We start from the raw sequence: 20816 nt of genomic DNA on the forward strand, positions 1-20816 counted from the left end.
TTGATCCTGAAATCTAATAAATATAATGTACAAATAAAGAATACTATAGGCCATATGTTCTCAGTGTGGTGTAATCTCAGTGCATTCCAAGGGAGCAATTTGGTTCTTTAGGGGGCTAAAAAAGTCTTCATCTTTTTTACGTAAAAAATGAAGATATCCATAGAGTATATTTACTAATATACAGCATATCTGTGGACTTGAAATTACATAGAGGGACAGCTAAGAAAAAAAATACCTAGAAGTTCTCCTTAGGTGGGCAATAGTGAGAAAAACTTTAAGAGCACATCTCTAGGAAATATTCACCTCAAGCCACACACAAATCTTATATTAAAATATACAAGATATTTTATCAAGGGCATTATGCTAAGTGAAATATATCAGACAGGGAAAGACAAAGATCATATGATCTCTCTCATCTGTGGAATCAATCAATCACTTAACAAGCTCACAGATACAGAGAAGAGATTGGTGGTTGCCAGAGGCAGGGAGTGGAGGCAGGAAACAGGGGTAAACTGTTTTTGTTTAAATAAGTTGAATTTACAGAAATATATTTGTAGGGGCACCTGGGTGGCTCAGTCGGTTAAGCGTCCAACTTCGGCTCAGGTCATGATCTCATGGCTTGTGAGTTTGAGCCCCACGTCGGGCTCTGTGCTGACAGCTCAGAGCCTGGAGCCTCTTCAGATTCTGTGTCTTTCTCTCTCTCTCTCTCTCTCTCTCTCTCTCTCTCTTTCTCTGCCCCTCCCCCACTCACACTCTGTCTCTCAAAAATAAACATTAAAAAAATTTTTTTAAATAAATAAATATAATATATATATTTACATAAAGTCGTTTTCATTAATATATTATGGGAAACATTACACCATGACCAAAGAGGCTTTATCCCAAGAATGGTTGAAATGTTTGACACAAAGGCAAGTATTATTAATAATAATAATAATACCACCTACATCACTGGATTAAATAATGAAAAATACAATGATTTCAACAGATGCTGAAATAGCACTTGATAAAATTCATTAGGTACTTATCATTTTTTAAATGTTTATTTATTTTGAGAGAGAGAGACAAAGATAGAGTGTGTGTGTGTGTGTGTGTGTGTGTGTGTGTGTGTGTATGAGAGAGAGAGAGATATAGCAGGGGAGGGGCAAAGAGACAGGGAGAGAGAAAATCCCAAGCAGGCTCCACACCACCAGCTCAAAGTTGGATGTGGGGCTCAATCCCACAAACTGCGAAATCATGACCTGAGCCGAAATCAAAAGTTGGACACTGAACTGACTGAGCCACCCAGGGGCCCCTAGGTACTTCTTATTTTAAAAAGAGGAGGAAATAAGGGCACCTGGGTGGCTCAGTCAGTGAAACGTCCGACTTCGGCTCAGGTCATGATCTCACAGTTTGTGCGTTAGAGCCCCACGTCAGGCTCTGTGCTGACAGCTCGGAGCCTGGAGTCTGCTTCAGATTCTGTGTCTCCCTCTCTCTGCCCCTCCCCTGATTGTGCTCTGTCTCCCTCTGTCTCTCAAAAATAAATAAATGTTAAAAAATTTTTTTCAAGGGAGAAATAGAAATATATTACAATAGCAAAATACAGAGCTATTTAAAACAAAGCTGGTTTTATCTTTAATGCAAAGCAGAAGCATTGTTCTTAAAAATAGGAACAAAACAGAAAACCTTGATCCCAGCCACCTAAAATGATCATCTGGCATTGCAGCCATGAGGAGGTCTCATCCCACCTACAAGTCAGTCTGCAGCTGGTCCGCTACTGACTTTTGTCCAGAGTGGCTGGAGGTCAACATCAACCTCCATATTAAGAATGTTTTCTGATGGCAGCTTCCTGAATCTTTGGCACCTGGGCATATCTATCTTTCTGGTATTCAAGAAGGATCTTGAATCCTGGGTAAGTCTGACTTCTCTTGCTGTATTCCTATAAATCTTATTGCCTTAGACCCTACTTAGCTTAGAGCATCATCTAATTTCCTTGGAATTGTATATGTCTGCATTGGGCCTCAGATGTCAACTCTGATCAGGACTTGGGTTCCCCCTGTCCCTTTTGTTCCTGTCTGTTTGCACTCCCTCTGGGACATCAACAAGATATTACTGCTCTTTAAGATTGTTCATGCTGACTCATTCCCTTACACCCACTGTTTATTTGTACATACTTCCATAGCTGGTGATTTGCCAACACCCTTTGGGAGCTTGTACTAGTCATGCATCTTAGTTGCAAACAACAAAAACTAACTTAAGCAGAAACCAAATTTATTCAGAGTATTCTACTTGTTTGCTAGGGCTGGCATAACAAAGTACCACAAACTAGCTTAAACAACAGAAACTGTCTCAGTTCTGGAGGTTACAAGTCTGAAATTAGGGTGTTGGCAGGACTGGTTCCTTTGGGAGGCTGTGAGAGAATTGGTTCTGTGCCTCTCCCCTAGCTGCCAGGGGTCTGCTAGCAATCTTTGGATTCTTTGGCTTGTAGATCTTTGCCTTCAACTTCACATGCCACTCCCTCTGTGTATGTGTCCATGTCCAAGTTTCCTCTTCTTACGAGGGCAACAGTCATATTGGAGTAGAGGTCCACTCTACTCCAGTATGACCTCATCTTAATTAATTACTTCCACAACAATCCCATCTCCAAGTAAGATCACATTCTTAGCTATTGGGGGTTAGGACTTCAACATGTGAATTTCTGGGGGACACAACTCAACTCTTAAGAGATATATTATCAGTAGCCCGTAGGATCAGCAGCAGTGCCAACACACGACGTTTGAACAGGAGCCAAAGGAAGAAGACTATCAAGATGATGCGTCAGGAGCAAACAGCCTAGAACTCTGGAGCTCACCAACAGAGCACATCTGCCATGACCACTGCGGGCCCCACTGCAGCTGGTCATTGCAGCTGCTCTGCTGAGTCTGGTCCCTAGGACTCCTCCTGCTGGAGCTTCAGGCTCTCACTCCTACACAGCTTCTTACAGTGCAAGTCCACGTGAAGCATCTGACTGGCCAAGTAGAGGCCACAAGCCAATACTCTAGCTGCTGGGGGGGGGGGGGGGCAAAAAAAAAAAAAAGCAGACTACACTCTCTGTTTCTGTGGTGGGAGGCAGAGTCTTGGCTCCACTGTATAGATTCCCTAACAGTAACAAGGGTGTTGGGATGCTGGACAGATGTGTGTAAGTCTTGGTTCTCCAGAGAAATAGAACCGATAGATGATAGATGACAATAGATTGATCAGATAGATAAACGGAAGAGAACATTTATTATAGGAACTGGTTCACACAATTGTGGAGGCCAAGAAGTCCCACAATCTGCCACCTGCAAGCTGGAAAACCAGAAAAGCCAGTGATATAACTCAGTCTGAGTCTGAAGGCCTGAGAACCAGGAAAGCTGATGATATAAACCTGAATCCAAAGGCCCAAGAATTGGAGGGCCAAGAATAAATCCCAGTCTAATTACAAAGGCCAGAGAGCCAGGCATGCCAATGTCTGAGGGCAGGAAAAGATGGATGTTCCAGCTTATGCAAAAAGAACAAATTCACCCTTCCTCTACCTTTGTCCTATTCTGGCCCTCGATGGATTGGATGATGCCCACCTCATTGGTCTTTACTCAGTCTACCAATTCAAATGCTATCTCTTCCAGAAACACCCTCACAGGCACACCCAGAAATAATTTGTTAACAACTATCTGGGCATCCCATAGCCTAATCAATCTGACACAAAAAATTAATCATCAGAGCAAATGAAAAGACAAATGTTACCACAAAGCTGTTTGCCAAATCCTGTATACCGGTGATCTTCAAAGTATGGAACATCAACCTGAGCATCTCCTGGGAGCATCTTAAAATGCAAATTCTTGGTCCTACCCTAGATTTGCTGAATCAGAAATGCTAGGGTGGGGCCCAGCAAACTTTTCAATGAGTCTTCCAGGAGATTTCTTCCTTTCTTCCTTTTTTATTTTTTTACAGCTCAGTTGAGGTTTAATTGACATACAATACGTTTCACATAAAGTGCACATTTTAATGAGTTTAACATATGTATATACCTATAAAACCATCACCACAATCAAGATAATGCACATATTCATCATCCCTAAAGTTTCTTCAACCCCTATCGTCATCTCTCCCTCCTTCCCCTTTCCAAACACACTCTCAACAGCCTGAGGCAACCACTGATCTTGTGTTGTTCTAGATTCGTTTGCAAATGTTTATAATTTTACATATATAGAATCACAGTATTCTTTGTCTTCTTTGTTTTTAAGATTTTATTTTTAAGTAATCCCTACACCCAACATGGGGCTCGAACTCACAACCTGGAGATCAAGAGTCACACACTCTACTGACTGAGACAGCCAGGCGCCCCTTCTTTATCTTCCTTTACCTACCATAATAAATTTTACACTCATCCATGTTGTGTCAAGATTCCTGTCCTTTTTATAACAGTCCTTTTTATTGTTCCATTATGTGGATATATTCAATTTGTGTATCCATTAACCTGTTTATAAAAACTTGGATAGTTTCCAGTTTGGAGCCATTATGAATAAAGCTACTATGAACATGTATGTGCAAGTCTTTGTGTGGATATATGCTTTCATTTCTTTTGGGTAAATACCTAGAAGGCAAATTATTAGATTATATGGTAGTTGTATGTTTATCTTTTAAACAAACTGCCACACTCTTTTCCAAAGTGGTTGTTCTATTTTGAATTCCCACCAGTGTATGAGCTTCCAGTTCCTCCACATCCTTGTCAACAGTTGGTAAGGTCATCAGTCTTTTTAAATCTTAGCCTTTCTGAAAAGTGTGTAGTGGTATCTCACTGTGGTTTTTATTTGCATTTCCCTAACGCCTAATACCGTGAAGCATCTTTGTGTGCTTATTTGTCATCTGTTTATCTTCTTTGGTGAAGTATCTGTTCAAACCTTTCACCCTTTTTTTATCGGGTTGTTTATCTTATTGAATTACAAGAGTTCTTCTTATATTCTAGATACATGTCTTTTGTCCAATATATATTTTGCAAATATTTTCTCTCAGTCTGCGGCCTACCTTTTTTTTTTTTTTTGTAACGGTGTCTTTTGAAGAGCAAAAGTTTTAAATTTTGATGAAGTCCAATGCCTTCTGTGTTTGTGCCTTCTGTGTCTTTTTTTAAAAAATCTTGCTAAACTTAAGCCTACTAAGATTTTCTACTAAATTTTCTTCTAGAAACTTAGCTCTTAAATTTAGGTCTATGATCCATTTAAAGTTCATTTTAAGAAACGTGTTATTTTGAAATAAGTTTATACAGAAAAACTGCAAAAATAATACAGAGTGTTCACATGTATGCTTTACCCAGTTTCCCCCAATTTAACAACTTACATAAGCCATACAGCAATCACCAAATGAGAGAAGTTAATATTTATTGACTGAGCTACTGACTTTATTTAAATTTCACCCATTTCCTCCTACTGTCCCTTTTTTGTTGCAACTCCTTCGTCTTCTCCAATCCATGACAATTCCTCAATCTTTCCTTGTCCTTCAAGTTAATTTTTATATGTGACATGAGGTAAAACTCAAGGTTTATCTTTTTTGTATATGACTCTTCAACTATTCCACACTATTTTTTTTCAAAGGTTATCATTTCCCTCATTGAATTGCCTTGACAGTTTTGTCAAAGATCAATTGACTGTGGGGCGCCTGGGTGGCTCAGGAGTTAAGCATCTGACTTTGGATCAGGTCATGATCTCGCAGTTCGTGAGTTTGAGCCTCACGTCAGGCTCTGTGCTCACAGCTCAGAGCCTGGAGCCTGCTTCAGATATTGGGTGACTTCCTCCTTCTCTGCCTCTCCCCTGCTTGTGTTCTCTCTCTCTCTCTCTCTCTCTCTCTCTCTCTCTCTCTCTCTCCCAAAAATAAATAAACATTAAACAAATTTAAAAAAAAAGATCAGTTGACCACATATGTGTGAGTCTATTTCTGGACTGTTCCACTGTTCTATTTGTCTGTTTTTATACCAATATAATATTGCCTTGATTTTTGTAGCTCTATAAGTCTGAAATCAAGTGGAGTTAGTCCTCCAACTTTATTCCTCTTTTTCAAAGTTGTTTTGGCTATTCTAGGCCCTTTAAATTTCCAGATGAACTTTAGAATCAGTTTTTAAATTTCTACAAAGAGTCTTCTGGGATTTTGATTGGGATTGCATTGAATCTACAGATAAATTTGGGGAGAATTGACACGTAACAATATTGGGTCTTCTTATAAATCCATGAATTTATAATATCTCTCCACTTATTTAGGTCTTCTTTAATTTCTGTCAGGAGTATTTTACAGTTGTCAGATTCTGTAGGTATAGATCTTGCAAGTTTATCCCTAATAAGCCTTCCAAGTGAGTTTGATGCATGATAAAGTCTTAGAATCACTTCTCTACATTAGCACTGTTACTTAAACACAATATTGGGAGGGGAGCCTGGGTGGCTCAGTCAGTTAAGCATCCTACTTTGGATCAGGTCATGATCTCACAGTTTGTGGATTCAAGCCCCACGTCAGGCTCTGTACTGACAGCTCAGAGCCTGGAGCTTGCTTCAGATTTTTTGTCTTCCTCTCTCTCTGCCCCTCCCCCACTCACACTCTCTCTGTCTCTCAAAAATAAAATAAACATTAAAAAAACATAATAGGGGTGCCTGGGTGGCTCAGTCGGTTAAGCGTCTGACTTCAGCTCAGGTCACGATATCGCGGTCCATGAGTTTGAGCCCCAAGTCCGGCTCTGGGCTGATGGCTCAGAGCCTGAAGCCTGCTTCCGATTCTGTGTCTCCCTCTCTCTCTGCTCCTCCCCTGTTCATGCTCTGTCTCTCTCTGTCTCAAAAAAATAAATAAACGTTAAAAAAAATTTTTTTTAATTAAAAAAACATAATATTGGGAGAAGTAAATATTAGAACAGAATATGCAAAAACTTGCATAGAATATACAAACATAAATGGGAACTTAGGAAAGTCATGGGTTATAATTCATACAAATTGATAGAACAGTTGAATAAAGTAGATGAAAATAAAATATACTATATATTCAAGGGGTGACTGAATGGCTCAGTCGGTAAAGCATAACTCCTGATCTCAGGTTTGTGAATGCAAGCCCCATGTTGGGTGTGGAGCCTACTTAAAAAAAAAAGATATACTATATATTCAAAACACAATATAATTCCTTTCAACTGATTAAGAGTTTTAATAAAAATTGAGATCCTATTCACAATAGTAACAAAAAATAAAATATCAAATGAGAGTTTTAATCATATTCAGTATAATCTATGCCTTCAAAACTCATACATGTTCATATGTTTATGTAAATGAATAGAAAATAGCCTGAAAATCTGAGATAAGTGCTTTTCCCAAGGGAGGGGAAGAGAATGGAGAGAAAGTAAGAAATGGCTTGTCTGCTTCCTTTGAGTTTCTTCCAATGATAAAGTGTTAACACAGTGCTTATATAATTAAACAAAAACTCGCCTAAACAGCATCTATGATTCTGTTTTGTCAATTATACATACATTCGTGTATACTTAAAAAATGTCTCAAAAGATGATTACACAAACCTAACAGCAGTTATGTATAGATAGCAGAATTCCAGATGATGTTCACTGTGATTCTTCTTTTTTAGTGTTGTTTAATGTTTTATGATGAACATCTGCTATTTTTATAATAAAAAGTAATAAAGGTATCATCATTTTGAAAAGAAACAAACAGAATATAGAGTGCTGTTCATGACATAAGCAAGGACACTTAAAGCTAAGAAGAATATAAACAAATGGAAAAATACATCATGTTCCTATTTCTAATCTGTTATATATTCACATATAAATATAATAAAGATAAATCTTCCCCAGCTATAAAAGGATTTATTATAATACCATTTTAAAACAAGAAACTTCCTGTTAAAATATTTATCCCACTCTTCTTTTATGAAACCCACTGAACATAACAAAAGAAATGAAAAATAGACAAAGGGAGGCCTCCACTTTCAAATAAGCAAGGGAGCACCAAAGCAGAAACCATGAAGCAAACTTGCTGGTTACTGTGGGATCAGAACTGGAACAGGAAAAGAGAGATGCCAGGTGCCTCCTTAGATGCACAGTAGGACCCAGATCTCATCAAAGGTCCATGGTGGAAGTTTAGTTGATGACCACTTTACTCCACCCACTAGCTGTGGTATCAGGGGCTGACTCTAGAAACTGGAGGAATGTCCCACAGAGAACATGACTCACTGTGCAGAGTGGCCTGGGTGATGGGGCTGCAGGAACCACCTTACCAAACTCACCTCCAGAGAGGCAGATATGTGGGGATGATGCATGGCATGATGCAAGGGGAAGGAGGAGGTAGAGGCAGGAACCACCAGTTTGTACCACCAGGAGCCTATGAGTCTGAGCCACATGGATTTCCAGAACACCAAAAGCTCAGAGGAGATGGTCCCCAAGGAAAAGGAAATAACTGAGAAGGTGTTTAAGACAACAAAGTCTATTAAAATTTAAGTCTCCTACATGTTCTCCAATCTCACCAACTTCTTCACGTGTTATACCATTATTCAGCCAGTAGTGTCTGCCATTCAAACCAGGTTGGGATTCACATAGAAATTGTAGAGGAAGGGAGGGGCACCTGGGTGGCTCGGTTGGTTAAGCATCTGACTCTTGATTTTGGCTCAGGTCATGATCTTGCAGCTGTGAGATGGAGCCGCATATTGGGCTCTGCACTGTCAGTGTGAAGCCTGCTTGGGAGTCTCTCTCTCTGGTCTCTCTCTCTCTCTCTCTCTCTCTTTCCCTCTCTTTGCCCCTCCCTTCCTTGGGCACTCTCTCTCAAAATAAGTAAATAAACATTAAAAAAAAAAAAAAGAAATGGCAGAGGAAAGGAGTATTACACAAAAGGCTGATCAAAAAGAAAAAGAAAAAGAAAGAAAGAAAGAAAAAAAACACAAGAGGAATTATCCAAGGCATGGTATTACCCAAAGATGTTCAAATAAAGTCTCCATATTCTCAGAGAAATTTCAGACAACACTATCTAGAAAAAGACCCCAAAGAAAAGACATAAGAATTCAAAAAAGAGATTTCAAAAATGAAAAAAGGAGAGTAAAAAGCAAAGTAGTACATTCAGGATAAAAATGGAAGCATAAGGGGGCGCCTGGCTGGCTTAGTCAGTAAAGCATGAGACTCAATTTTTACATAGTTCTAGAGAAAATTGCTATTGTTATAGAAGACCAATAATAGGGATCCTTGGCATTTCTGAAGGAGAACAGTAATTTCTGAAGAAGGAGAATAAAAGGAATTAAATATACATTATTTTGAAAAATAAAATAGAAGAGGACTTTCTTGAAATGAGGATGACTTGAATCAAAAGGGCACATACATCCCAAGAAAAATTGACATAGACTGTTCAACATCAAGATATATCCTAGTAAAGTTATGAAACACTAAGGATAAAGAAAATCTCACATGGATTTAGCCATGTAGTTAGTAAACCATGTTCAGAGAGAAAAATAAAATTTCTTTGGGTTTCATGTCAATGCCACAAGACAGCAGACCAACATCTAAAAAGGTCTGAATGGAGAAAACATGATTCAAGGATTGTGTATGTGTCAAGTTACCTTCAAGCATAAAGGCAACAGCCAATCATTCTCAGGCATTTGAAACCTTAGGGAACAAAGCACCCAGGAACTCTTCTTGAAAAACAACTTATGTATGAAATCTATCCAACAAGGGGATGAGTCAAAATAAATTCTGGAATAGGGCGCCTGGGTGGCTCAGTCAGTTGAGCGTCTGACTTCAGCTGAGGTCATGTTCTCGCGGTCCGTGAGTTCGAGCCCCACGTCGGGCTCTGTGCTGACAGCTCGGAGCCCGGAGCCTGTTTCAGATTCTGTGTCTCCTTCTCTCTCTGACCCTCCCCTGCTCATGCTCTGTCTCTCTCTGTCTCAAAAATAAATAAACATTAAAAAAAAATTTTTTTTAAACAAAATAAATTCTGGAATAGAAAATCTAGGTGTATCAGTTTTCTGGGGCCACCATAACAAAGAACCAGAGACTGGGTGGCTTAGAACAATAGAAATTTATTGTCTCATAGTTCTGGAGTCTAGAAATAGGAAATCAAGGTGTTAATAGGACCATGTTCCCTCTGAAAGAGCTAGGGAAGCATGCTTCCATGCTTTTTCCAGCTTTTTGAAACCCCAAACGTTCACTGGCTTGTGGCAACAGAATTCCAATTTTCACCTGGTGTTTTCCCTACATGTCTTCATACAGTCTTCCCTCTGTGCATGTCTGTGTCTAGATTTCCCCTTTGTAAAAACACCAGTGGTCTTGGATTAAGGCCTGCTCTAATGACTTCATTTTAACTTGATTGCCTCTATAAACACTCTATTTCCAAATAAGGTCACTGGGAATTAGGACTCCAACACACATTTTTGAGGGGAAGATACAATTGAACCTGTAACACTGGAGTTACACAAAGGGGTAACATAGTTAAACTGAGTCTGTTAAACATAGAGCCAAAACTAAACAAGAGTAAGGAGTATGGTTAGAGAATAAAATGAAGGGAGGTAAACATTGACAATAGAAAATAATAAAAATCAAGAGACAGAGTGGGTCAGTGGGATAAAGTGTAAGTGTGAGTAAATCCTCATTGCTGGCAGGAAGTCAAGAAATGCCATGTAAAATTGAAACTTGTTTCATTTTTAAGCTTAAATTTAATTAAAAAAATTTTTTTCCAAGGATTGTTGACACACAAACTTGTCTTTTTAATTAAAAAATTTTTTTTAATGTTTATTTATTTTTGAGAGAGAGACAGAGCAAGAGCAGGGGAGGGTCAGAGAGAGGGAGACACAGAATCCAAAGTAGGCTCCAGGCTCCAAGCTGTCAGCACAGAGCCCGATGTGGGGCTCGAACCCATGAGTTGCAAGATCATGACCTGAGCCGAAGTCGGATGCTTAATGGACTGAGCCACCCAGGCATCCCAAACTTGTCTTTAAGAAAAAAAAAAAAAAAAAAAAAAAAAAAGAGCATAGCAAATTCAATCAATGTTTTTGATTCTTTTTTTCTTAATTCTAAAACAATTAATCTTTTGAAAACTTGTGAAGGAACACCAATTTAGTCATTTCTAAATTTGTCTTCAGTTTTTCTGATAATAAATTCAACTAAATCAATATTAAATTTTTTTCATCTAAAACAGTATGCAGAGTGAGATCCTATTTTCACAAAATTTCATTGGTTGTTCTATCTCTCCATAGGTATGGAGTCTTTAGGGATATTTTAAAGATGTTAGGAAAGGTTGTCTCTGAGCAGTAGGGTTTCTAAGTGAGGTGGGGTTTTTTTTTAACTTTCTTTGTTGTACTTTTCTGTATTACTTTAATTTTTATAACAAACAGCTGTTATTCTGAGCAAAAAACAGTAAAAATTATTTTACTTTTTTTTTCCTGACAGCTTTCTTTGTAGGCATTGGGGGTGGGACTCAACTTCAGGTTCTAGGTAGAGGTGGGTCCAGCAGGCAAAAGGTGGGGTCCGAGGATGCTGTGAGAGCCAACACAAGGTGCCTGGGCTGTTAAGGGGCCCTTCCACAGCTGGGGGTCCTGTTTCATAGCTGCTGTGGCAGAAAAGTCCCCACTGTAAATGCCACCACATGTATTAAGGACTTTCCACAGTAGACCCAGCTCCCAAAGAAGCCACATGTCCTCTAAGATCAGAAAAATGAGTCAGAGCTGCCTTCTTGCTTGAGAAAGTCCAACATTTGCTTTATTGTGACATCAAAGAAGCCAATGCTCCTAGAAACCAACCTATAAGCTGGCTCTGCCCCTCTGGACCCCCAACCATCAGAATCACCCATGACTGTCCTGAGCTCACAGCTGTGTGATCAAGTTCCCCAATCCATCCTGCAAGCTGGACTTTTTCAACAGGAAAGGCATTTGGGCACATAACGGTCATCATCATAATCATATTTTATTGTTCCTCTTCTTATATCTGGTTGCCCCCAAATGCTTGGCAGGAAACTTATCTTTTATTACTTCTCTTCCTGTATTTTAATGGAAACACTGGACGTTTCTGTGGATACAGCACGCAGGCAGCTGGGGTTTTGTGAGTCGTGAGCTTTCAGCTTTACTTCCTCAAAGTTGGTGCTGGCCCTCACATTTGATCTTTCTATCCTATAAAACGTGACAATGTTGCACCAGGAGACACCAGCTCAGAGACACCGGGTACAAGGATAAGCAGGAGGGCAGCAGCAAGAAGTCTAAGGATGAACAGGGTCCCAGCTTGGACAGACACTCCTTGAGGGGCCTGAGGCCCTAAGAGTATCATCTAAACCTGAATGATGGCCTAAGGGAGTGTGGCACACAGGACCTGCGTACTGGACTCTGCCAAAAGGCTGAAGATCACATGTGGCCAGTGTCTCCATGGGACAGAACCCCAGATATAACACTTATAGAGGCAGGTATAGGTCTTCAGTGAATGTTGAGCACAGAGAAATAGCAGGAGCCATGAGGACAGCACCTACCGGCAGCCTGGGAAACTTCTTGGAAAATGTTGTCTATACTCTTTTTTTTTTTAATTAGAAAGACTATTATTAAACAGAAGTTTATTTGTTAAAACATACAGGAAGTCAATGTATTTCAAATAACGTAATACTGTAAATCTTATGTTCTCTGTTGTTCTGAATCTAGGTCCTAAAATGGTCTCTTGCAATTTGTCCATCTCCTCTTTGCTCACTACATGTATCTAAGGCGGGTGCTAATTACTCAGAGAGGCTGAGTGTCTCAGAGCTTATATCTATTTAGATGAGGCAGCAGAGATCACATCCCACCCCGACCTTCAACCTTCAGATTACCTGTGTCTTTTCCCACACCCTTTGTACCCTGTAGTTCTTTGATTCATGATCAGCTTCTTATGAGTGTCACTGTGCCTGGCGAGGCTCTTTCTTCTCTGATAGCTGTAATTTGGGCAGATGGCTGCTGCTCTATTTACTTCTGCTTAGTCAGTTGCATTTTCTCCACATCAAAGTTTACATCTCTAGAGAACTACCTCCGTTTATTAAAAATATAATTTTAGGCATTCACTGAAGGTAGATTATGAACAAACAGCAAAACAAGATGGCCCTTCAACCGCAGCCTTCCTGCGGCCTTTTAGACTACTGCCCACAATGGGTGCTGACACCCCTGCCTTATCTGATTTCAAATCTTGGGTGTCTATGTTTAGCCATTTTTATGTGAGCCACTCTTTCAGCTCATTCGGTCCTCCTCAGCCTGTGTGATCAGGCTCTGCCCCCTCCACTCTACTGAATGCTCTTTCTAAGACCACCAGTAAGCCCCTACTCATGCCAAATAAGAATGATATGTTTCACTTCCCATTTGCCTAATCCCTCTGCTCATGTGTGAAACTACTCAACAAGTTCTCCATCTTTAAACTCTGTGTCCGTTGATTCCTCTCACATTGATTGCTCCCCCAGTTCTTACTGCAGGCCATGCAGTAGTTCCCCTCACTCTTTAATGGGCATCTTTTCCTCCCCAACCCGTAAGTCCTATACTCAGGGCTCTATATGCAGTGAGCAAGCTCTTCTCTCCTCATGTCTTAACTACCAGATGTCTCCAAACTAGATATCTCTAGGTTTCTATTCTCAAACATCCAACTCTTATAGGATGTCTTAATTTGCCCTGAATTAACACATGATCATGCCCCAAACTCTCTCTCTTCCTGGGTCATGCTACATTTTTGCAGCCCAGGGAAACATGCTCATAAATGGAAATGAGAACCATTCTGGGGACCCCAAAGCAGAAGTCACTTTGAAAACTTCAATGACTGCCTTTGGTCTGATCGGAAAGCATGACCTCGAGGGATTTAGCAGATAGTGACCTCAGAGAGGAAGTGTGATTGTTCTTCCTCCTGTAACTGTATCCCGTTCGGGTTCTTTATCTCCCCTAGTAGAAAATGTGGAGGAGTAACTATGCTTCTCCCTTGCATTGGTAATGTCAGCCTGGAGATGGGTATATGTGAAAACAAGGATGGAGAAGCCCAAGTGGATAAAAAGTAAACACAGTAGGATTTCCCCAAATACTCTAATGTGTCCTGAGAATACAAATCAAGCCAACTCACACAGCTCTGAACACTGGAGCTTTAATCTTTCAAGAACACACTTCCTTCCTGTATTTCTAGCAATTACTGTTTCTGGCTTTTCTGGAAATCCCACCAGTCATCCTGACTCTCTCCTCCAAAAGAATTGAGTCACAAAAATAGAACCATGAGAAAAGTTAATTTGATCCCTTTGCTCCCTGAAATCTGTTGGGTGGAAAGAGCCTGGGGGAATAGGCTGGGAGTTGGGGGGAGTTCTTCCTCAACTGGTTCTTCCATCTCAAGGAGAAATAAACTGAAGGGAAAAATAAATGTTTTAAGTTAGTCATCCACAGGAAAGAGATTTTGTGGGAAAAAAAATTCACACTTCGACTATTCTAGTATTTAGAGAAAGAGTCTTGAAACTGAGATCCATCAACTGGCTTTATCAAAATATATGATCTTCTGGAAACCATGAGCAATGTGTTCTTGTGTCTGTACATTTTTATGAGGAGAGGATTCACAGCTTTTGCCAGATTCTCAAAAGGGTCCCTGACACCCCAAATGGTAAGAACTACTCACTTAGAGGTTAACTTAGTTTACCCATTGTTGTATAGCAAATTACCCCCCAAAACTTAACAGTGTAATATAGCTAACATTAGCTCACAGGTTATGTGTGGTAGGAATTGAGAAGTGGTGTAGCTGAGTGATTCTCAGGGTCTCTTGTGATGTTGTAGTTAGAAAGTCAGCTGCGACTGCTGTCATGTGACAGCCTGACAGGGACCAGAGAATCTGCTTCCAAGATGGTTTGCTTACATGGCTGCTGGCAGAAGGCCTCAGTTCCTTACTGGCTACTAGCAGGAGGCCTCCACTCCTTGCTGCACAGATCTCTCCATTGGGATGCTTGAATGTCCTCACAACAGAGCAGTTGGCTTCCCCCAGAGTGAGTGACTGAGAGAGTAAGGAGAAAGCCATAATGCCTTTTATGACTTAGCCTCAGGAGTCATACATTGTCATTCCTGCCACTGCTATTCTATATGCAAGACAGTTCTTTCTCAAGGTGAGGTAATTAGGCTCCATTTTTTGACAGGAGGAATATCAAAGAATTTGTAAATACATGTTTAAACTACTAAACTAGTAAAGAGGCCTTACAGCTTTGCTGAGAAGTCAGTTTCTCTCTCCCTATGCAACCCTCCCCATTCTTCCATCAGATCATTTTGCAGAATTTGGGACTCCTCCAGGACTGGGCTCTCCTGTGACCTTGGACGAATTACTAAGCTTCTTTGTGTCTCAATCTTTTCATTGGTAACTGGGGATAATGACGGTGCCTACTTCAGAGGATTGTTGTATGAGGATTAAATAGAATTCTGGATTTATAAATGCTAAAAACATGTTAGCTATAATCATGGTGACCCTACTCCCAACCTAGAGTTCCATTTACTTTAAATAGAATTATACATTTTTGGATTGTAAATCATTTTTTTTAAGTGTATTTATTTATTTTGAGAGACAGAGAGCAAAAAAGCAAGCAGGGGGAGGGCAGAGAGAGGGGGAGAGAGAGAGAGAGACAGAGAGAGAGAGACAGAGAGAATCCCAAGCAGGCTCTGCACTATCAGCACAGAGCCCGATGCAGGGCTCTCACTCACAAACTGTGAGATCATGACCTAAGCTGAAATCAAGAGTCAGGTGCTTAACTGGCTGAGCCACCCAGGTGCCCCAGATTGTAAATCTTCTAGGTGGGGGGAGAAGTGATTATTTACTCAGAATTTATTTGTAGAGTAGGTGCTGTAGGACAGGTACTGTAGGACAAAAGAAGTTAAAAATAGATCCTGTCCTTGATAGGTCTAAAATCTCATTGGGAGAAAAGGTATATATTCATGAAACAGAGGGATGCTTTGGAATCAGTGACACTCCTCTCTGCTGGGAACAGGGCAGAGTACCCAACTGGAGTGTAATTTTGAAGATGTAGGCCAAGGAGGATGAATGAAAATTGAAGAGGAGATGGAAGTTTGAAGGGGACCACAGTAAGCCTTTAGGGACCATAGCAAAATACATACATACATACATACATACATACATACATACATATCAAAGGGAAAGATTTATAAAGTCAAGATTTCACAGAGAAACAAATGGACTTAAAGAAAGGGTAAAACAGAGGAATTTCTTCCAGGGAATAATTGGTTTGTGCTATGCTAATCCCTAAAGGAGAGCTTTATTATATTTACTAATCTATTTACTGAAACAGAAAGATACTCTGTTAACCTTTAAAGAACAAGGTAAGGGTCTGTCTATAGGCTCCCAGATTTCAGCACAGTGTAGCCATGGAGGATACTTTTTGAAAAAAATACATACTGAAAACCACTTCCCTAATTCAGATTTTGGATTAAAATGTCTCCTGGAAAGGATTCCACAGAGCTGGCTCCCTGAAGCCCAGCTTTTCTGCTTACTTCCTTTTGTGGTAAGGGCCAGATTTCCAGGAGCTACTTGATTCCACAGGGCTTCTGCAAACTCAGATTCTCAACAGACCCCCCATAGGCAACCTCACAAAGCTGGGGAAAGAAACAGAAGAAAGGCATCTACAGGCTGGTCTGAAAGGTCCATCTGACCCATGGAAGGCACAGGAAGCAAGGATGATCGTATACTCCTGGGGCTTTTAGTTACCACCTCTCATCTCTGAGGTCTGGCTCCTCCATTTTCTTGCTGGGAACTAGTCTGAGTTAATTTTAGTCTATAAGTAGCCCATGCATTTTGAAGTAGGTGAGAGTCAGATGTTCACTGACTATCTTGTTATTAAATTATCATGAGAGCAAGTCTCAGACCAAACTTTACACCCTCTGTGGACATTTCTTAAACAAACATTCATGAGCAATTAGGCACAGAATGTTTCATGCAACCTGCTCTGTGGGTTCCATGAAGGCCCAGCTCTTGTCTTTTTAAGTGATCCAACCACTACCTGGCATGAATGGTCGACTGAAGGGAGAATCAACAACATTGCAGAGGCAGGATTTCATTATCCTTGTGGTCAGGATCAGGCACCTAGAAGCTCTCTGAAAGCTATGTATGGAAATAGGAGTGGTTCAGGGTCGAATGTCTGGCACCATCCCTACAGGTGCATGCTAAAGGCCTTGCTAGACTCTAAGCTCCTGTTCAGGCAAATGTGAAGAGTGCCTCTAAATTATTTTAGCCTATTCACATATTTTGGCTCTTTTAATTTCATCAGTGAGAGCCCCCTTCTATCATTCTTCATACTAGTTAATCAGGCCACTAATTTCATCCACTTATAATATTTGTTGGGCTGGCTCACAGTATCTGCTGTACATCAAAATACAGATTACTCAAGCACTTGCAGGGAGCACCTTAGCAGATGGCCTTTTGGATATAATGCTAGCTGACACTCTATGGGTATAGATTGCCCTTGGAATTGAAACTTAATCTAACTAGCAAGTACACAGTATTACACCACAATACTGCAGTATTTTCAAGCAAATTACAGACATCAAGACACTTGCTTTGGCATGGGATCGAAAAGCAGTCATTTCCATAAGGCTCAGCAGAACCTCAGTCCCAGGTTCTGTGATTATTTTATCAATCTTAACTTCTGTCTGCAAAGAAGACGACTAATATGAGAAATGATCAAAGTCTGTGCGATTGTATTGGGGACTCCAAATGCCTAAGCATTACAATACAGGAAATACTTGTTACTTGAAAGAGGTTATTACAAGTAGAACAAAATGTTGTTTCATATAGTTCTTATGGAACTGCATACTCTCAAAGGTGGTTCAGGCTGTAAACAAATAAATCATCTGGGCCAAATAAAAGGTCATAGAGTCACAGCCCATAAAAATATTTTATTTGATCTAAGCCATATTGTAATATTATTGAATTTGATTGCCAGTATTTAAAAATCGGTTGCCATTCCCACAAAAATCTGGATTTCTAGCTTCTCTTGAAAAAAATCAGAAGATCTGGCAACACTAGGTCTGTGTTCCCTGCTGACATCAGGCAGCTGGAATGGAAGACCCATTTAGCAGGCATTTCCTCTCCAGCTTGCTGCAGTCCTCACCATGCCCTAATACTCCCCACACTGAGGCCCAATGCCGGGTGCCATTTATAATCTCATCTGCATTACCATATTTCTTATAGTGGGGTTAAGAGAAACAAGACATCTTCCTTGTGTCTTGAGCAGCATTTTAGCATCAGAGTTAAGAGTATGGGCCATAGAGGCAGACAGCCTGGTTTGAATCCTGGTTCTTTTATTTTCTAGTTATGTGGCTTGGGGCAAGTGGCTTAACCTCTCTAAACCTGTATTCTTGTCTGTAAAAGGAAGGTTAAACTGGTATCCACTTCACTGTTGTGGTGAGGATTAAAACACAGGGCAGCATCAGTAGGTGCCTCCAAGAAGGGTACATGCCCCACCAGCCCACTGCAGTCTTTACATTACCCACCTGGCCTCCTATAGGCATTGAATTCATGATGTCTGGTTTAAATAAATATGTGGATATCATTTCATAATGAATTATTAACAAAACTGAGAATATCTGGAATATACTCCTCAACCCTGAAAATTGTTTTATGGAGCACCACTTAACTATCTGCATCAGCCACACCTTGAAGCTAAGTAACAGACCAGAATCTTATGGGGACCATGGAACTGGATTCCTGCCCAAATACTGTCTTGGATGAGATGATATCCCTGCCTCAATATACACCATGTATTCATGAAAAGACAAACCACTAAATGGGAGAAGATATTTACAACATATATAGCTGCAGAAAATTAGTATCCAAAACAATACAATTTCTACAAACTAAAGAGAGAAAGACAACCAGACCTATAAAAAAAAAAATGGGCAAAAAAGATGAATAGGCAATTCACAGAGGAAGAAACAGGAATGATCTATAAACATAGAAAAAAGATACTCAATTCCACAGTAATGCAGAAAAGGAAGGTTAAAACCACAATAACATATCATTTCACCTCCATCATTTCAACAAAAATTTTACAGTCTAACAAGACCAACACCAATGCCAGGTTTATATGCATTGGTGGTTGAATGTAGAATCTATCTGAAGAGTGGTTTGGAACTCTCCAGAAAAGCTGTTTATCCAAGGTCCCAACAGTTTCACTCCTAGGAACCAACCCTAGAGAAACCCTTGCAGAAAGGTACCAAGAGACAGGTACAAAAATGTTTATGGCACCATTGTTTGTAATAGTCAAAACTGATAACAACTTAAATGTATATCAGCAGAATAGATAAATTAAGAATGACATATTTACACAATAGGGTAATATACAGTCACCACATCCATCAATAAGAATGATTCTCAAAACATTTTAGAAACAGCAAGTTGCATAAGAAAACATACATTACATTGTCATGTGTATAAAATAGCATGCAAAGCAGTACTACATATTGTTTGGTGATACAGGTATTTAAATATGTATGGGAATAATAAATGCCAAATTTAGGATACTGATTACCTCTGCAAGGAAGAGAAGGAAATGAAATCCAAGACGGGTCTGCAAGAGTCTTTAGCTTTATTAGAACTACTTCATTCCTTGAGTCAGGTGGAAAATAATCTGGTTGTGTGTTGTGTTAGTCTTTATACCTTTTTGGATCTATTAATTATTATAAAACATATACTAAAATAAATGACATTTATTAATTTCTATTTTGTAGATTTTCTTGTTTATTTCAGAGTTAATTAAAACTTTTTCCAGGCCCAAGCATCTGGCTGGCTCAGTTGGTAGAGCATGTGACTCTTGATCTTGGGGTTGTGAATTTGAGCCCCACATTGGGGGTAGAGTTTACTTAAAACTTTTTCCAGGCCATATTAGTTTCCTGTTGCTATTTCAGCAAATTGCCAGAAATTTAGTGCCACATAAATTTATTATTTTACTACTGGTCCCATCCTCCTTCTTCAAAGCCAGTAGCATGACATCTTCAAATCTCTCTCTCTTTTTTTCTCTCTCTGGCTTCTGTTTCTGTCACCATATCTCCTGACCTCCTGAATCTGACCTCCTATCTCCCTTTTATAAGGACCCTTGTGATTACATTGACAAATTCAGACAATCCAGGAGAATTTTCCCATTTCAAGTTACTTAACTTAATCATACCTGCAAAATCCCTTTGCCATATTCACAGGTTTTGAGGATTAGGACATGGATATCTTTGGAGGGGCATTTTCTGCCTGCCACACTGGCCTTAAATATTTTGTAGGCCTTAGTGGAGTACCTTTTGTATCCAGTAGAAAACTCCCTGGTCTGCTTAGCTCTGACTATATATCTGAATTGTTTTCCTTGCCCTGGTAGATACCTAGATGGCCACAAAGTAATCAAAGGTAAGCCCCAGGGGGGAAAGAAAATCATAGAGGCTGGAAATTCCAAGGCTGGAGAATGGTTCAGAACTACTAAGAGAGTTGCCACAAACTAGAATAGCTAGATCTTAAAATTTCCTCAAAGTAGCCAGACTAATCACTGCAGAATATAAATTTAGTCATGTTCCTCTCCTATGTAAAACCCTATCATGTCTTCCCTTCCTTGGCTTTAAAATAAGGAACAAAATCCTTGAAGTGGTCCTTGTGGTCCTAGATTAGGGTATCTCAACCTCAGCACTATTGACATTTTGGCAGGATAATTCTTTGTTGCTGGGGGCTGTCTTATGCATTGCAGGATGTTTCACGGCACTTTCAATGGTTTCCCACTAGATGCCAGTAACACCCTATACCCCACCCCATACACAAACACACACACACACACACACACACACACACACACACACACACACACACTTTTGTGACAACC

General features: G+C 39.9%; 1 protein-coding gene and 1 long non-coding RNA gene across 6 annotated transcripts in view; one reads left to right on the plus strand and one right to left on the minus strand.

Annotated features, from left to right (window-relative positions):
* Positions 1 to 20816, minus strand: part of B3GNT2 (UDP-GlcNAc:betaGal beta-1,3-N-acetylglucosaminyltransferase 2) — a 193349-nt gene that overhangs the window by 39900 nt on the left and 132633 nt on the right. The gene's annotated exons all lie outside the window — the stretch shown is intronic.
* The window catches only part of LOC147582489 (uncharacterized), a 433267-nt gene continuing 418136 nt past the window's right edge, over positions 5686 to 20816 (plus strand). The window contains exon 1 of the long non-coding RNA XR_015249196.1: positions 5686 to 5723. This is a non-coding gene — a long non-coding RNA (uncharacterized LOC147582489). The remainder of the gene's footprint in view (positions 5724 to 20816) is intronic.

The sequence above is a fragment of the Puma concolor genome, chromosome A3 (assembly GCF_028749965.1).
Source record: "Puma concolor isolate L17-30 chromosome A3, mPumCon1.1.hap2, whole genome shotgun sequence".
Lineage (NCBI taxonomy): Eukaryota > Metazoa > Chordata > Mammalia > Carnivora > Felidae > Puma > Puma concolor.